Source organism: Cetorhinus maximus, chromosome 12 (genome assembly GCF_964194155.1).
Source record: "Cetorhinus maximus chromosome 12, sCetMax3.hap1.1, whole genome shotgun sequence".
Lineage (NCBI taxonomy): Eukaryota > Metazoa > Chordata > Chondrichthyes > Lamniformes > Cetorhinidae > Cetorhinus > Cetorhinus maximus.
In genome coordinates, this window is record NC_135890.1 from 73,530,780 (window position 1) to 73,546,578 (window position 15,799).

General features: G+C 43.1%; 1 protein-coding gene and 1 pseudogene across 1 annotated transcript in view; both read right to left on the bottom strand.

Annotated features, from left to right (window-relative positions):
• The window catches only part of ppil2 (peptidylprolyl isomerase (cyclophilin)-like 2), a 406,540-nt gene that overhangs the window by 88,146 nt on the left and 302,595 nt on the right, over positions 1–15,799 (bottom strand). The window lies entirely within an intron of this gene.
• LOC144688152 (U1 spliceosomal RNA) lies at positions 144–338 on the bottom strand (annotated as a pseudogene).

Consider the following 15,799-nt stretch of genomic DNA (forward strand, 5'->3'; position numbering starts at 1 on the left):
GCACTATCTTTTAAAATTTTAAATTCTACCAAGAATTACTGTAATTTCAGGATTTTTTGATTTTGCTTTCTTCACAGAATGGTTATGAGAATGATTGAAATTGTGCCTTAAAACAGTGCAGAATGTCATGATGTGTTTTTTTTCAGGGGCAAGCGTGAATGCAGACCCCCACTACCACAAATTTTGCAGTTGAGTATCCCGCATTTGGGGACATCGCAGGCATCAGCACACCTGGAATGCAATGGGATAGCCTCATCCTAGGAGCACAATCTTTGGTGTATCTCTTTCAAAAGAAGACAATGAGAATCAATTGCAGACTCGCTATGCCAAGAAGGTCTCTATTCATTGAGAATGACAGGTGATATTTTCCTTAAACCCACACCACAAAGGGGAAGGAGAGGTAGCCAGTTGCATTGACACACATAATGGCAAATCACTTAATGAGGAAGAAGTCAGAGGGACAGCTAACTGGGAAGTGAAAGAGAAAAGGATAAAGGTACATGGAGAATCAGCCAGTTAGCTCTGTGAAGGAAGCCGAGTGAGTGGAAACTCATCCACCTCAAGCCCAAAACCATTCAGATGGCTGACCACAAAAAGTTAAGTGAATGTAGATGGTGTGGCACATTTTTTATTATTTTTCACGTTCCTGATAAGGGTACTAGAGTTAGTGAGTTAAGGACAAATCTGATGCCATCTGTGTAGAGTAAAGGGTTAACATCAGAAGTACCTGATACTGATGCAACTGTGATGCAATGTCACATGATTAAATAACTGAGATATGGTGAGAAGCAGAAGTACAACCTCACGTAGAGTACTGAGATGTACATAGATCTGAAAATAAACAAGAATGATTTTTACGAATAACAGTCTGAGGTTGCATTCTTAGGGTAACAGACAAACCTTAAAAGAAACCCCATCTAGAACCTGAACACAAGATGAAGCAAGCTGTTACTCTGCATTTTACTTGCGACTTCTAAAAGAAAGCAGCTGAATGATCTGATTTGTATTTGACATATCTTACTAGGTGCTTCAATTCGCCTTTGGAAAATTTAGGGAAAAGCATTGAGGGCAGGTGTAAAAGACAGGATATCCACTTTGGGTAGCAAGGGAATTTTATTGTTATACCTTGAATTGTGTAACTATAAAACTGGATATTAAGCAATCAGGCATACTCTTGAATGCAAGATTTTCAGGCATTTATGGGTGTGACCAGCACCAGTGGATCCAAGAGAATATTCAAAGCTGACCTGAAAAGTGTTGTGATAATCCAGGTTACTCACTTTCTAAATACAAAAGATTCTCGGTCTAAGGCCCCATCAACCTTAATTTCCTCAATACCTCAGACTCCTCTCTTGATGCTTTCTGACTTTGCACACCCTTAACCCACCCCTCTGTTCACTCAACAATTCTGACTCCAACCCACCCACCCAACCCAGACTTACCGACACTTGCATTGTACTCCTCAAATCCCCAATGCTCAGTAATTGTGCATACTAAACTGCCTCAGATTCCACCGATACAGATTATCCATGGGGGACAGTTAGCATCTTCATCAACTGCAGTGAAGAGCCCTCCTAATAACTCTACAGAGCGGCAGATTGCCACTTAAATTCAAAGCAGGAATGCTGGAAGTTGTAGAACAGTATCATGAGTTTTCGTGTATCCTAAGATATGATACCACATGGAGTAGTTGAGGTAAATAGCATAGATGCATTTTAGATGAAACTAGATGAATACATGAGAGAGCAAGGAATAAAAGGATATGCTGATAGGGTGGGATGAAGAGAGGTGGGAGGAAGCTTTGGATGCAGAGTAACAGAAATGAAACGTCTATTGCACTCTGCATTTTCATTAAATTCTCAATCATTTACATACACAAAAACTCATGGGCCTGAATCTTTTGACTGTGCGTCATTCTGATCCTCAGTTCAGCGGGCGCAAAGCAGAGTCGGCTGCGCACCCACCGAACTGTCAAAGGCCTATTAAGGCCATTATTAAACTAATTGAGGTACTTGTCTGGGCTGCCCGTCCAACCTTAAGGTTGGCAGGCAAGCAAAGAGCCCAGGCGGCCTTTCCGTTTTTCATGGAACCTCATCCACGAGCGGGATGAGGTTTCATGAAGGGTTTATAGGTTCAATAAAATTTTTTATTAACATTAATTGACATGTCCCAGCTCATGTGACACTGTCACATGAAGGGGCATGTCTGAAAATTTTCTAAAATTCTTTTATTCCATTTTTCATAATCAAGGTAATCTCTGAGATTTCTGTGCTCATCTCGGTTCTAAATTATAGGCCCCTTATCCTGAGACCCAGTGTTTTAGATTTGTCATTAAGCTATTAGTGTATATATTATTATTAGAAAATATTTTTCTTTTAAAATAGAGGTTTAGTCTGTTGGTGTGTCTTAATTGGATTAAATCCAGCTAGTCTGGGTGTTTTGATGTGTACTAGTTTTGAGATGTAAACAGAGAGGTAGAGTGCATTTGCATTTTTTGAATACAGCATTCAAGAAGTGGAGTCAAAACTAACACCTATCTAGCAGGTACCAAGCAATATGTTTATACTACTAATAAAATTGGTACTATAAAAAGGTGTTTTATTGTTAGAGAAGTTTAGTTCAGAGGTTGGTGATGCAATGAGAATTTACATTCAATGGGCATTGCTAGGTATAACTTCAGCAGTTTTGTGTGTGTAGAGCAGAGGCAATGTGAGATCAAAAGTAGCTGTAAGTCTCCAACTGTCTCCACAGGAACCAAAGTGAAAAGAGCCTCATTTTGAATTCGTAAGATAAAAAGGCTTTGCGTGGTGTCTGGTTGAGTCAATGGGTTGCTATTGCCTTAATGGAGATTAGTTTGGGAATTTGTTAAAAGATATGATAGTAGTACTTTGTAGCCATGTATCCATGTTCAATGTATTGTAACTTAATAAAACGTTTCATCTAGTTTAATATAAAACCTCTCGAGAATTGGTGGTCTGATTCCTGAATTTAGAGTTGCATCTCAAACATAACACTTAAAATTATAGGTCACGACAGTTGTTTAAAGTTTCCCTCTGGGATTTTTAAATAACTCAGCTTTACCAACTGCTCGGTCATAACAGATTCCTTGATCAGCGGAAATAATCTCTCAGTGCCTACCGTATCAAGCCCCTTCAGAGTTTTGTAGGTTTTAATGAGATTGCTTCTTATTCTAAACTGCAGAGAATACAAGCCCAATTTACTCAGTCTCTCATCATAGGACAACCCTGTCATCCCAGGGACTAATTTAGTGAACCTTTGTACCACCTTCAATGCATGTATATCCTTTCTTAAATGTGGAGACCAAAACTGCACAAAATATTCCAGATGTGGTGTCTCAAAAGCCCTGTACAACTGCAGCAAGATTTCTTTATTCTTGTACTCCAAACTCTTGCAATAAAGGCCAACATGCCATTTGCCTTCTTAATTGCTAGCTGCATGCTAACTTTGTGTTCTTTGTATGAGCACACCCAAGTCTCTGAACATCAACACTTAAAGTTTCACACCTTTAAAAAATATTCTGCTTTTCTATTCTTACAACCAAATTTAATAAATTTATACTTCCCTACATTATACTCCATCTACCATCTTGCTGCCTATTCACTTAACCTGTCTATATCTTGCAACCTCTTTGCATCCTCCCCACAGCTTACCTTTCTGCTTTTTTTGGTATCGTCAGCAAACTTAGATAGATTACTCTCTGCCTATCCATCTAAGCCAGGCTTGCCCAACCTTATTGCATGTGGGGCCACATTTCAATTTTTTTCTCACTCAAGGGGCCGATGAGCAAATTTCGTAAAAATAAGGTTTAGCACAACATCAAGCATGAATTTAAAAAATCTCACTTAGAAAAGAAACAACTTGGTGAGCAAAAAAACGACAAACAGGAAATTGATTATTTATTACTCTTTTTAAAAGTTAAGATGACAATTAGAGTGTGAAAGGGTGAGTGTGTGTGTGCCCGAATCACTTCCACTCTCACACATTCACTCTCACCCATTGAGAGACTGGGTGAGAGTGCGTGTTGGTGTGTGGTGGTGAGGGTGAGGGTGAATGAGAACCCTGAGGCTGGGAATGAACCAGGCACACACGCTCTTTGCCCTCACCTCCCTCTCTCTCCCTTACACACACACACAACCCCACATCCCTCTCACACACACTCACACTCACCCCCTCATGCACTCACTCACACCTCTCTCACTCACACACATACCCTCTCTCGCGCACGCGCATACCCCTCTCTCTCGCGCACGCGCACACCCCTCTCTCTCACGCACGCACATACCCCTCTCTTTCTCGCGCATGCACACTTACCTCTCTCTCTCACGCACTCACCCCCTCTCTCTCATGCGCACTCACCTCTCTCTCTCACGCGCACTCACCTCTCTCTCTCACGCGCACTCACCCCTCTCTCTCTCACGCGCACTCACCCCTCTCTCGCTCACGCGCAATCACCCCTCTCTCTCTCACGCGCAATCACCCCTCTCTCTCTCACGCGCAATCATCCCTCTCTCTCTCACGCGCAATCACCCCTCTCTCTCTCACGCGCAATCACCCCTCTCTCTCTCACGCGTAATCACCCCTCTCTCTCTCACGCGCAATCAACCCTCTCTCTCTCACGCGCAATCACCCCTCTCTCTCTCACGCGCAATCACCCCTCTCTCTCTCACGCGCAATCACCCCTCTCTCTCTCACGCGCAATCACCCCTCTCTCTCTCACGCGCAATCACCCCTCTCTCTCTCACGCGCAATCACCCCTCTCTCTCTCACGCGCAATCACCCCTCTCTCTCTCACGCGCAATCACCCCTCTCTCTCTCACGCACACTCACTCCTCTCTCTCTCACGCACACTAGCCCTCTCTCTCACGCACACTCAGCCCTCTCTCTCTCACGCACACGCACCCTCTCTCTCTCACGCACACGCACCCCTCTCTCTCGCGCGCACCCCTCTCTCTCGCGCGCACACACACTCGCCCCCCTCTCTCTCTCACACACACTCGCCCCCCCCTCTCTCTCACACACTTGCCCCTCTCTCTCTCTCACACACACTCGCCCCTCTCTCACACACACACTCAGCCCCTCTCTCTCTCAAACACACACTCGCCCCTCTCTCTTACGCACACACTCACCTGCCCTCACTCACGCACTCTCACCCGCCCTCACTCACGCACACACTCACCCACACTCACACACACACTCACCCATCCTCAATCACGCACACACTCACTTGCCCTCACTCATGCACAAACTCACCCGCCCTCACTCATGCACACACCCTCACATGCTCACCCACTCACCCTCACTCAGCCACCCACCCTCACTCACCCAACCTCACACTTACCCACCTGCCCTCACTCACACAAATACCTGCCATCACTCACTCTCACTCACCCACCCAAACCCAGCCTCACTCACACTTATCCACCCGCCCTCACTCACACAATTACCCATCACTCACTCTCACTCACCCACCCTCACACTTATCCACCCGCCCTCACTCACACAATTACTCATCACTCACTCTCACTCATCCAAACTCACCCTCACTCACTCAGCCACCCACTCACCCTCACTTATCCACTCCCCCTTACTCAGCCACCCACCTTCACTTCCCTACCCACCCTCACTCACACACTTAACCACGCTCGCTCACTTTCACTCACCCACCCGCACACCTTCAATCAGACACCCTCACTCACTCACACCCTCTTTCACTGACTCAGCCACCAATCCATCCTCCCTCCATCATTAAATGAGGGGTGGGATGGGGGTGTGCAAGGAGAGGATAAGAGAGGCCTGCAGTGGGGCCTGAGGCCTAGCGGTGCCTGGTAGCAGGTGCGTGTCAAGAGCAGGGCGGATGTCAGTGAGAGAGCTGGGGGTGGGGGTGTGGGTGGTATGACGGCGAGAGAGCCGGGGGAACAGCAAAGGGAGCCAGGGAAAGGTGGCAGGAGCAGAGGCCTTATGTGTCCCACAGTCTCTCTCCCTATATCCACAAACTCGCACCTGCCTGTGTTCGCTGCTCCTCCAATCATAGCCTGTTTTTCTCCCATGTGTGCTGTAACAAACGTGGCAGCAGAACGGCCTTTGATTGTAGCAGCAGCCCTAAGAAATCTTCAAGCCTCAAGGACCCATCTTAACAACATTTTAAACAATGGCTCTGGGAGCCACTACAGGGGCTTTGTGAGCCACAATGCAGCCTGCGGGCCGCGGGCTGGTCAAGCCTGATCTAAATCTTTAATATAGATTACAAATAGCTGAGGCCCCAACAGCGATCCTTCCAGCACTCTGCTCTTCAGTTCCTGCCAAGTTGAAAAAGTCCTATTTAGGCCCACTCTCTGCTTTCTATTCCTTTAACCAATCCTCTATCCATGCTAATATAAAAGCAAAATACTGCGGATGCTGGAAATCTGAAACAAAAACAAAAATAGCTGGAAAAACTCAGCAGGTCTGACAGCATCTGTGGAGAGGAATACAGTTAACGTTTTGAATCCATGCTATTGTATTACCCCCTATGGCAGGAGCCCTTATTTTGCCTATTAACCTTTTGTGTGGCATCTTATCAAATGCCTTTTGGAAATCCAGGTATACTACATCTACTAGTTTCCCTTTATCTACCCTACTAGTTACATACTCAAAAAATTCTAATAAATTTGTCAAACAGGTTTTCCCTTTAGTAAAACCATGATGACTTGTTCTAATCATACTATGCAAGTGCATACTGTCCAAGTGCATTGTTAAGACTTCCTCATTCATAGATTCCAGCAATTTCCGAACAATTGATGTCAGACTAACTGGGCTCTTGTTCACTGTTTTCTCTCTCCCTCCTTTCTTAAAAAATGGTGTAACATTTGCCAATTTCCAATCTAATGGGACCTTTCCTGAATCTAGGGAATTTTGGAAAATCATAGCTTGCACAGCCACTATCTCTGCAGCTATCTTTTAGAACCCTAGTATGTTGGCCATCAGGTCCTGGAGATTTGTTGGATTTTTGTCCTTTAAGTTTCTCCAAAACTTTCTCTCTGCTGAAATAATTTCCTTAATTTTCGTACCTTTTTTTAGCCCCTAGTTTACTGTCTATTTTTGATATGAAACTTGTGTCTTTTACTGTGAAGACAGACACAAAATATTTATTCAATGCCTCTGATATTTCCCCATGATAATTTCTCCTGTCTCTGTTTCTAAGGGACCAAACTTTACTTTAGCTACTTTCTTCCTTCTTATATATTTCTTACAATCTGTTTTTATATTTCTGACTAGTTTATTCTCACATTCTACTTTTCCCCTTTTAATCAAATTTTCGGTGGTTTTTTGTTAGTTTCTAAAACGCTCCCAGTTCTCAGACTTGCTACTGTTTTTTGCAACATCACGAGCCTCTTCTTTAAACCTAATACTTTCCTTAACTTTGTGAGTGAGCCACAGATGGGTCTTTCTTGATGAGTTTCTGCTTTTCAATGGAATGTATTTTTGCTGAACATTTTGAATTGTTCTTTAAATGTTTCCCACTGTTCATTTACCTCCATACCTTTTAATTTATGCAATTAACCTTAGCCAGTTCTCCCCTCATACCTATGTAATTGGCTTTGTTTAAGTTTAAGATTCTTGTTTGTGATTGGAGTATGTCACTTTCAAACTTAACATGGAATTCATTTGTATTATGATCACTATTTCCCAGTGCATCTTTTACCAACACCTTACTAATTAGCCCTGCTTCATTAAACAATACTGGATTTAAGATAGCTTTATCCCTAGTCAGTTGCACAGTGTGTTGCTCTAACAGACCGTCACAAAAACATTCTACAATCTCATCTTCTAGATCATTCTTGCCAATTTGATTGTCCCAGTCTATATGAAGATTAATGTCTCCCCACAATTATTACATTTCCTTTGTTACAAACTCCAATAAATTACTTATGAGTTTTATATAGTAGGGGAGCCAACGTAGATTAGCAAACACAGGGTGATAGGTGAACACGTCTCTTGTATGCCTGACACCAGACTCCCAAAGCAACTGCTCTACTTGAAACTCAGTGGTGGTAGGAGACTCCCAAAATGACAGCCGAAATGCTTTAGGGATGTCCTCAAAGCATCCTTGAAGAGGTAAATTGACCCACCGATTCATGGTCAGACCTGGCTTGTGACTGGCCAAAATGGAGAAGGCTCATTTCAGAAGGTACCGAACACATCAAGAGACTTCATTGGGGACATGCAGAGGTGAAGTTGGTGCATCAGAGGGAGCGCACAAACCTCCAGACAACTCATCTACCCAACCCTTCAAGTACCACCTGCCTTGCAGGTGGCAGAGTCTGCAGTTTGTACATTGAACTTATCAGCCATCTCAGGACTACAGTGGAAGCAAGTCATCCTTGATCCCGAGGGACTGCCTAAGACGGAGGATAGGTGAAAGGGACTTGGTGCGAGTTAAGACACGGGCAGCAGGGTTTTGGACAACAAGTTTTGGTAAGAATATATCACACAAAATTTTGGAAACCCGATCTGCATAAGGACACGACTCATTGGGACCAAAAGCAGCTAAGATGACTTAGGCTCTCATTTGATTGGAACATAGTGTAAAACAAATAACATTTTTATAAAAATTATGCAAGAATTAATTCTTAATGGTCTCTGGTGAATTAGAATCTGATATGGAAACATGTATAGGAAGAAAATGCTCTGCACGGATTGTGGTCTACAGCTATGATAATATGCAGCACTGCACCAATTGTGAATTCATTCAATCAGTGTGTCATTTTCCTCAGTCTGCACAAAAAGTAAATGCAGTAAGAAGTGTGCATTTTACATGTTTGTCTGTAAACATTGCAGTTACTATTGCTGATTGCATGTCTCCTAATTTAATAAGATATATAAATAATGATGAAAACAGAGCTGTTCTGGTGGACGCAATCCTGGCTTGTATTCAAAACCCGGGCATTTACTCAAGGATTACATGGCTCAGGCTGTGGTAAAGGTTAGCAGGCCACTCAGCGATAAAATAACCACCACTATTGCTCTTCATTGCAGTGCGTTCTTAAAAGCTTACAGAGTGACATTTAATCTTTGACATCAAGCCAGAAACACTGCTTAGGGCCACTCAACTTCTTCTAACCAGCACTTCTGTGTACCACTGCTGTAATTACTGTTACAAAGCTGGCATGCATGCCAATTATAAACCAGCCAATAATTGCTCCATGTTCTTCCTATAGCATTCTCTCTCAATTTGTCCCTTTCCTGAATGCTTTGTTCTCATTCTGATTTCATATGGATTTCCGCTTGATCTGCTGTTCTATAGAAGTCCCTAATATATATAAACCTATAAATGCAGCGTGGGAGGGTTGAAAAAGTAGCACAGAAATTTGGAAAGTTGAACCAATTTTAATGGTTGAAGAAGAGCAAATGTGACTCAGGGCCTGTGTTGCACAAAACTTATGAACATACGTATATGAACATGTGTACTGGGAGCAGGAGTAGGCCACTCAGTCCCTTGAACCTGCTTTGCTATTCAATAAGATCATGGCTGATCTGATAGTAACTTCAACTTCACATTCCTGACTACCCCAATAACCTTTCACCCCCTTGCTTATCAAGAATTTATCTGCCTCTGCCTTAAAAATATTTGAAGACTCTGCTTCCACTGCCTTTTGAAGAAGAGTTCCAAAGACTTTTGATACTCAAGAGAAATAATGTGAACCCTTGTCTTTAAATCATGACCACTAGTTCTAGATTCTCCCACAAGAGGAACCATCCTCTCCACATCCACCCTGTTAAAACCCCTCAGGATCTTATATGTTTCGATCAAGTCACCTCTAAATCCTCTAAACTCCAGCAGATACAAGCCTAGCCCTTCCAAACTTCAACTGGATAGCATCAATGCCTTTGTCTAGAAAGATGAATAGTTATACAGGAACAATGAAACAAGAAGTGGATGAGTTAAGTACCTAGCCTGCATGAAAACAATGAAAGCAGGAAGTACAGTGGCCATTTTGATCCACTCGTCTTTCAGATATTTCCCAGCTTTTATTGCAAATTTCAAGTGACCTTACACTGGAACAGCAAGATGAAACTGTCGGGAGAATTCCTCTAATGTTGTGTGTCAGTTGTGGCTCAGTTGGTAGCACTCTTGTCTCTGAGTCAGAAGGTTGTGGGTTCAAGTTGCCCCTCAAAGACTCAGCAAAAAATTCAAGTCAGACACTGCAGTGCAGTACAAAGGAAATGCTGCCCTGTTGAAGGTGCTGTCTTTTGAACGAGATTTTAAACCAAGGCCTCATCTGTCCTCTAAGGTGAATGTAAAAGATCCTTTGGTGCTACTTCTAAGAGCAGGGGAGTTATCCCTGGTAGACTAGTCAAGATTTACCTCTCACAAAAATGCTGTTTGTGGGAGCTTGCTGTGTGCAAATTGCCTGCTGCGTTTCCTACATTAAAACAGTGACTACACTAAAAAAAAGTACTTCATTGGCTTTGGAACATCCTGTGGTCATGAAAGATGCTGTACAAATGAAAGTCTTTTCCTTTTATAAAGGCATCTAGAGTCAGAAGTTGGACACCAGGTCAAATTTTCCAATCGCTCCTACCAGTGACAAAAAAATTTCAACTACACCCTCATTCCAATAGTAATGACCTAACAAATGCAACCATTTGTCTTGTTAAGTTGGTTAAGAAACTGGAGCCATAACTGGAGGTGGCTAGAGTAACTCTTTCGAGTACATTCACAGTTCTTGGTTTCCGGGAGTGGGACATGAACCCACAACCTTCTGATTCAAAGGCGAGGGTGCTATGAACTGAGCCACAGCTGACACCTCCGTTAAGATGTAACTCTTTCGAGTACATTCACAGTTCTTGGTTTCCGGGAGTGGGACATGAACCCACAACCTTCTGATTCAAAGGCGAGGGTGCTATGAACTGAGCCACAGCTGACACCTAGAGTAGTTGTACAGGTTATTTCACCTTGATTAATCACCAATCTAGATACAGTGGTTATGAAGTGCGGGTTTATTCAAAGATGACGAGTAAAAGCAATGGCTATATAAATTTAAGGTCACTTCCATATAAGCGTGGTCAGAAACTGGGACACTTGACTCAGAACTCATATAATGTCTGGTATGAAGAAATACAAATTTGACGAAAGACTTGAAAGGTTTAGCTTTTTCATGGAGGGCGATATAATAGAGGCATTTAAAAGTATGACAGCATGGGACAGAAACAGACTGCTTCCAGTTGTTGAATGTCCACATTCAAGATTAGATTGCAAAAATGGATGAGGGAAAAGGGATATAGGAACTATTTGCTCAAGTGAAGGGAAAATTCTGAGACGAACTGCTTGATTTGAATGACCTGTTTCCATGTTTTAATTTTTATGTACTTTGAACAGCCGAGGATTTTGGTAAACTGGCATGTATGAAATACACCAGACTCCAGTGAATGCTTTTTTAAATATTTGTTCATGGACTGTGGGCATCACTGGCTAGGCTAGAATTTACTGCCCATCCCTATTTGTCCTCGAGAAGGTGGTAGTGAGCTGCCTTCTTGAACAGCTGCAGTCCATGTATTGTAGGAACACCCACAGTACTGTTAGGAAGGGAGTTCCATGACTTAGATCCAGTGACAGTAAAGGTATGACAATATTGTTCCAAGTCAGGATGGCGTGAAACTTGGAGGGGAACTTGCAGGTGGTGGTGTTCCCAAGCATTTGCTGCCCTTGTCCTTCTAGGTGGTAGAAGTCACAGGTTTCAAAGGTGCTGTCGAAGGAGCCTTGGTGAGTTACTGCAGTGCATCTTGTAGATGGTACACACTGCTGCCACTGTTCATCGGTGGTGGACAGTGAGAATGTTTATTGTGGTGGATGGGGTGCCAATCAAGCAGGCTACTTTGTCCTGGATGGTGTTGAGCTTCTTGAGTGTTGTTGGAGCTGCACTCATCCAGGAAAGTGGACAGTATTCCATTATACTCCTGACTTATGCCTTGTAGATGGTGGACAGGCTTTGGGGAGTCAGGTGTTACTATCTGCAGAATTCCCAGCCTCCGACTTGCTCTTGTAGCCACAGTATTTACATGGCTGGTCCAGTTCATTTTCTAGTCAATGGTAACCCCCAGCATGTTGATAATGGGGGATTCAGTGATAGTAATGCCATTGAATGTCAAGGGGAGGTGGTTAGATTCTCTCTTGTTGGAGATGGTCATTGCCTGGCACTTGTGTGGTGTGAAAGTTACTTGCCACTTATCAGCCCAAGTCTGAATGTCATCCAGGTCTTGCTGCATATGAACATGGACTATTTCAGTATCTGAGGAGTCGTCAATGGTGCTGAACATTGTGCAATCATCAGCGAACATCCCCACTTCTGACCTTATGACGGAGGGAAGGTCATTGATAAAGCAGCTGAAGATGGTTGGGCCTAGGACACTACCCTGAGGAACTCCTACAGCCAGGTGCCAGGATTGAGATGATTGACCTCCAACAACCACAACCACCTTCCTTTGTGCTAGGTATGACTCCAACCAGCAGATAGTTTTCCCCCGATTCCCCTCGACTCCAGTTTTGCTGGGGTTCCTTGATGCCACACTCAGTCAAATGCTGCCTTGACGTCAAGGGAAGTCACTCTCAACTCACCTCTCGAGTTCAGCTCTTTTGTCCATGTTTGGACTAAGGCTGCAATGAGGTCAGGAGCTGAATGATCCTGGCGGAACCCAAACTGAGCATCAGTGAGCAGGTTATTGCTGATTAAGTGCCGCTTGACTATTGGCGACATTTTCTATCACTTTACTGATGATCGAGAGTAGACTGGTGGGCTGGCAATTGGCCTGGGTTGGATTTGTCCTGTTTTTTATGGACAGGACTTACCCTAGGCAATTTTCCACATCGCTAGGTAGATGCCAGTCTTGTAGCTGTACTGGAAAAGCTTGGCTTATGGCGTGGCTAGTTCTTGAGCGCAAGCCTCGAGTCATATTTCTGGAATGTTGTCAGGGCCCATTGTCTTTGCAGTATCCAGTGTCTTCAGCCACTTCTTGATATCACGTTGTGTGAATTGAATTGGCTGAAGACTGGCATCTGTGATGCTGGGAACCTCAGCAGGAGGCCGAGATGGGTCATCCACCCGGAACTTCTGGCTGAAGATGGCTGCAAATGCTTCAGCCTTGTCTTTTGCACTGATGTGCTGGGCTCCCCCATCATTGAGGATGGGGATATGTGTGGAGCCTCTTCCTTCTGTTAGTTGTTTCATGGCTAGATGTATCTGTGACAGGTAGATTGATGAGTACGAGGTCAAGTAGGTTTTTCCCTCTTGTTCCCTCACCGCCTGCGAAGACCCAGTCTAGCAACTAAGTTCTTTAAGGCTCAGCCAGTTCGGTCAGTAGTGGTGCTACTGAGCCACTCTTGGTGATGGACATTGCCACCCTCAGTGTTTCCTCCAAGTGGTGTTCAACATGAAGGAGTACAGGTTCATCAGCTGAGGGGGGATAGTAGGTGGTAACCAGAAGGAAGTTTCCTTGCCCATGTTTGACCTGATGCCATGAGACTTCATGGAATCCAAAGTCAATATTGAGGACTCCAAGGGAAACTCCCTCCCGACTGTATACCACCTCTGGGATGGTGGTGTTTGGGACATTGGCTGTAAAGTGTGATTCGGTGAGTATGACTATCTCAGGCTGTTGCTTGACCTGCCTGTGGGGCAGCTCTCCCAATTTTGGCACAAGCACCCAAGTCTTTGTGGGGTTGATAGGGCTGGGTTTGCCGTTGTCATTTCCGGTGCCTAGGTCAATGCTGGGTAGTCCATGTGCTTTCATTGTTATTTATAATCCTTTGTAGCAATTTCATACAACTGAGTGGCTTGCTAGGCCATTTCAGAGGGCATTTAAGAGTCAACCACATTCCAGTGGATCTGGAGTCACAAGTAGGCCAGACCAGGTAGGTATGGCAGATTTCCTTCCCTAGAGGGCATTATGGTTTATTATTTTATGGTTTTGTCATCATTAAACTAGCTTCAGCTGTCATGGTGGGATCTGAACCTCTGTCCCTAGACCATTAGCCTGGGCCTCTGGCTATGTCCAGTGACATTACCACTATGCTATTGTCATGAAGAGATTAACGTCAATAATGTTATTGGAAATTATTTTTTAAAATAGAGTTTGGTGGTGTCTATGTTGTCTGTGTGTGTGTGTGTGTGTGTGTGTGTGTCTTAATTGGATTAAAGCCAGCTAGTCTGTATAGAAAGAAGTACGTTTTAAATGGTAATTAGATAAATATGGTAGAAAGTGGGCAATTTGCATTTTTAAATAAAGCATTCAAAAAAATGAGTAAAATCTTATACCTAGCTGGGGGGCGCTAAGCAATGTGTTTATCTTACTAATAAAATTAGTGGGATGAAAATGTTATTGTTAGAAGATGTGGCGTTAAAAGCCTAGGGTACTGTGGAAAATTTATATTCAAAGAAAAAGCTAGGTTTAAACTGAAAGCAGTTTGTGTGTGTAAGGCAGAGGCATTTAAGATCTAACCGGCCTCTAAGCCTACATCTAAGCAAAGGAACCAAATTGCAAGGAACTTCATTTTGAATTTGTAAGGTCAAATATGCTTTGCCTGGTGTCTGTTTAAAGTCTATGGATTATTGTTGCCTTGGTGAAGATTTACCTGGGAGTGATTATTAAAAGTTCTTATGGTAGTAATTTGTAGATATGTGTATGTGTTTAATTTGTTGTTAAATTAATAAATGTTTAATTTAGTTTCATATAAAAAACCTCGAGGCTCGGTGGTCTTACTCCTGAATTCAGAGCTGCATCTCGAACATACCAACTGAAAATATAGGTTATGACAGTTGTTCAAATTTCCCGCTACGATTTAAAACATCTCAGCCTTTACCAATTGCTGTGTCATAACGCTACTACCTCCCCCAGTCAATTACTATTACATATTCAAGTCATACACAACCTACAGCTAAGTGAACTATTAACTATTATCTCATGCCTAAGTTAAGCAAAATCTCATCATATTTCAATTAGTTCCTGTCTTAGTACTCACACAGCATTCCAGATCATGCAAATTGGTTACAAGAAATTTAATTGTTCCAACTGATTTATTGTAGCAAATTAGATCAATCCCTATTATATGTTTTGTGCACCGCAGGTAACTTCCCACCAAAACATTCATTTGGGAGCATATGGTGGTCAAGTCGACAAAAATCTTCACAAAACTCCTGGATCACACTCAACTGATGCACTTTGGTGGTCTAGGAGCATCACATCTTCCCCGAAGTCAGTAAAACCATTTCTGGAAATTCTACATTTGAATGCTAATCGAGACTAGGAATCTAATTCGCACCTTCTAGTTGAGACACAAACCTTTGTGTAATGTATCTAATTACCCCAACACCCTGATCTCTGTAGCTGCGATCCTTCAAAGATCACTATACATAAGATTATTAGGGCGACTTGAATTAGAACGTAAGGAATAAAAACTTTCCTCTGCTGGGACAGTTTAACAATAAATTCAAGGGATCTACTTCTCCTCAAATCTAGGTGAGATACAAGCATCAAGTGACTACAGAAGCTTACAAAGCTTTGGCAATATAACAAAAGCCTAACATTTATCAATGTAACAGAAGGCACAGCTGTACATGGGAGCATTAACACTACTCACCAGAATCAGGGCCAGGTCTGTCTGCAAGACACTTATTTTAAGGCTGAGTGCACTCTAGTTTATACATATTATATAGGTAAACCCATAAACTGAAGTGATAAAAGCAAAAGGTACAGTAGGTTTGTCTGATGTAGGTTGCTCTGGAGAGAGCGTTGGTTTTTCACC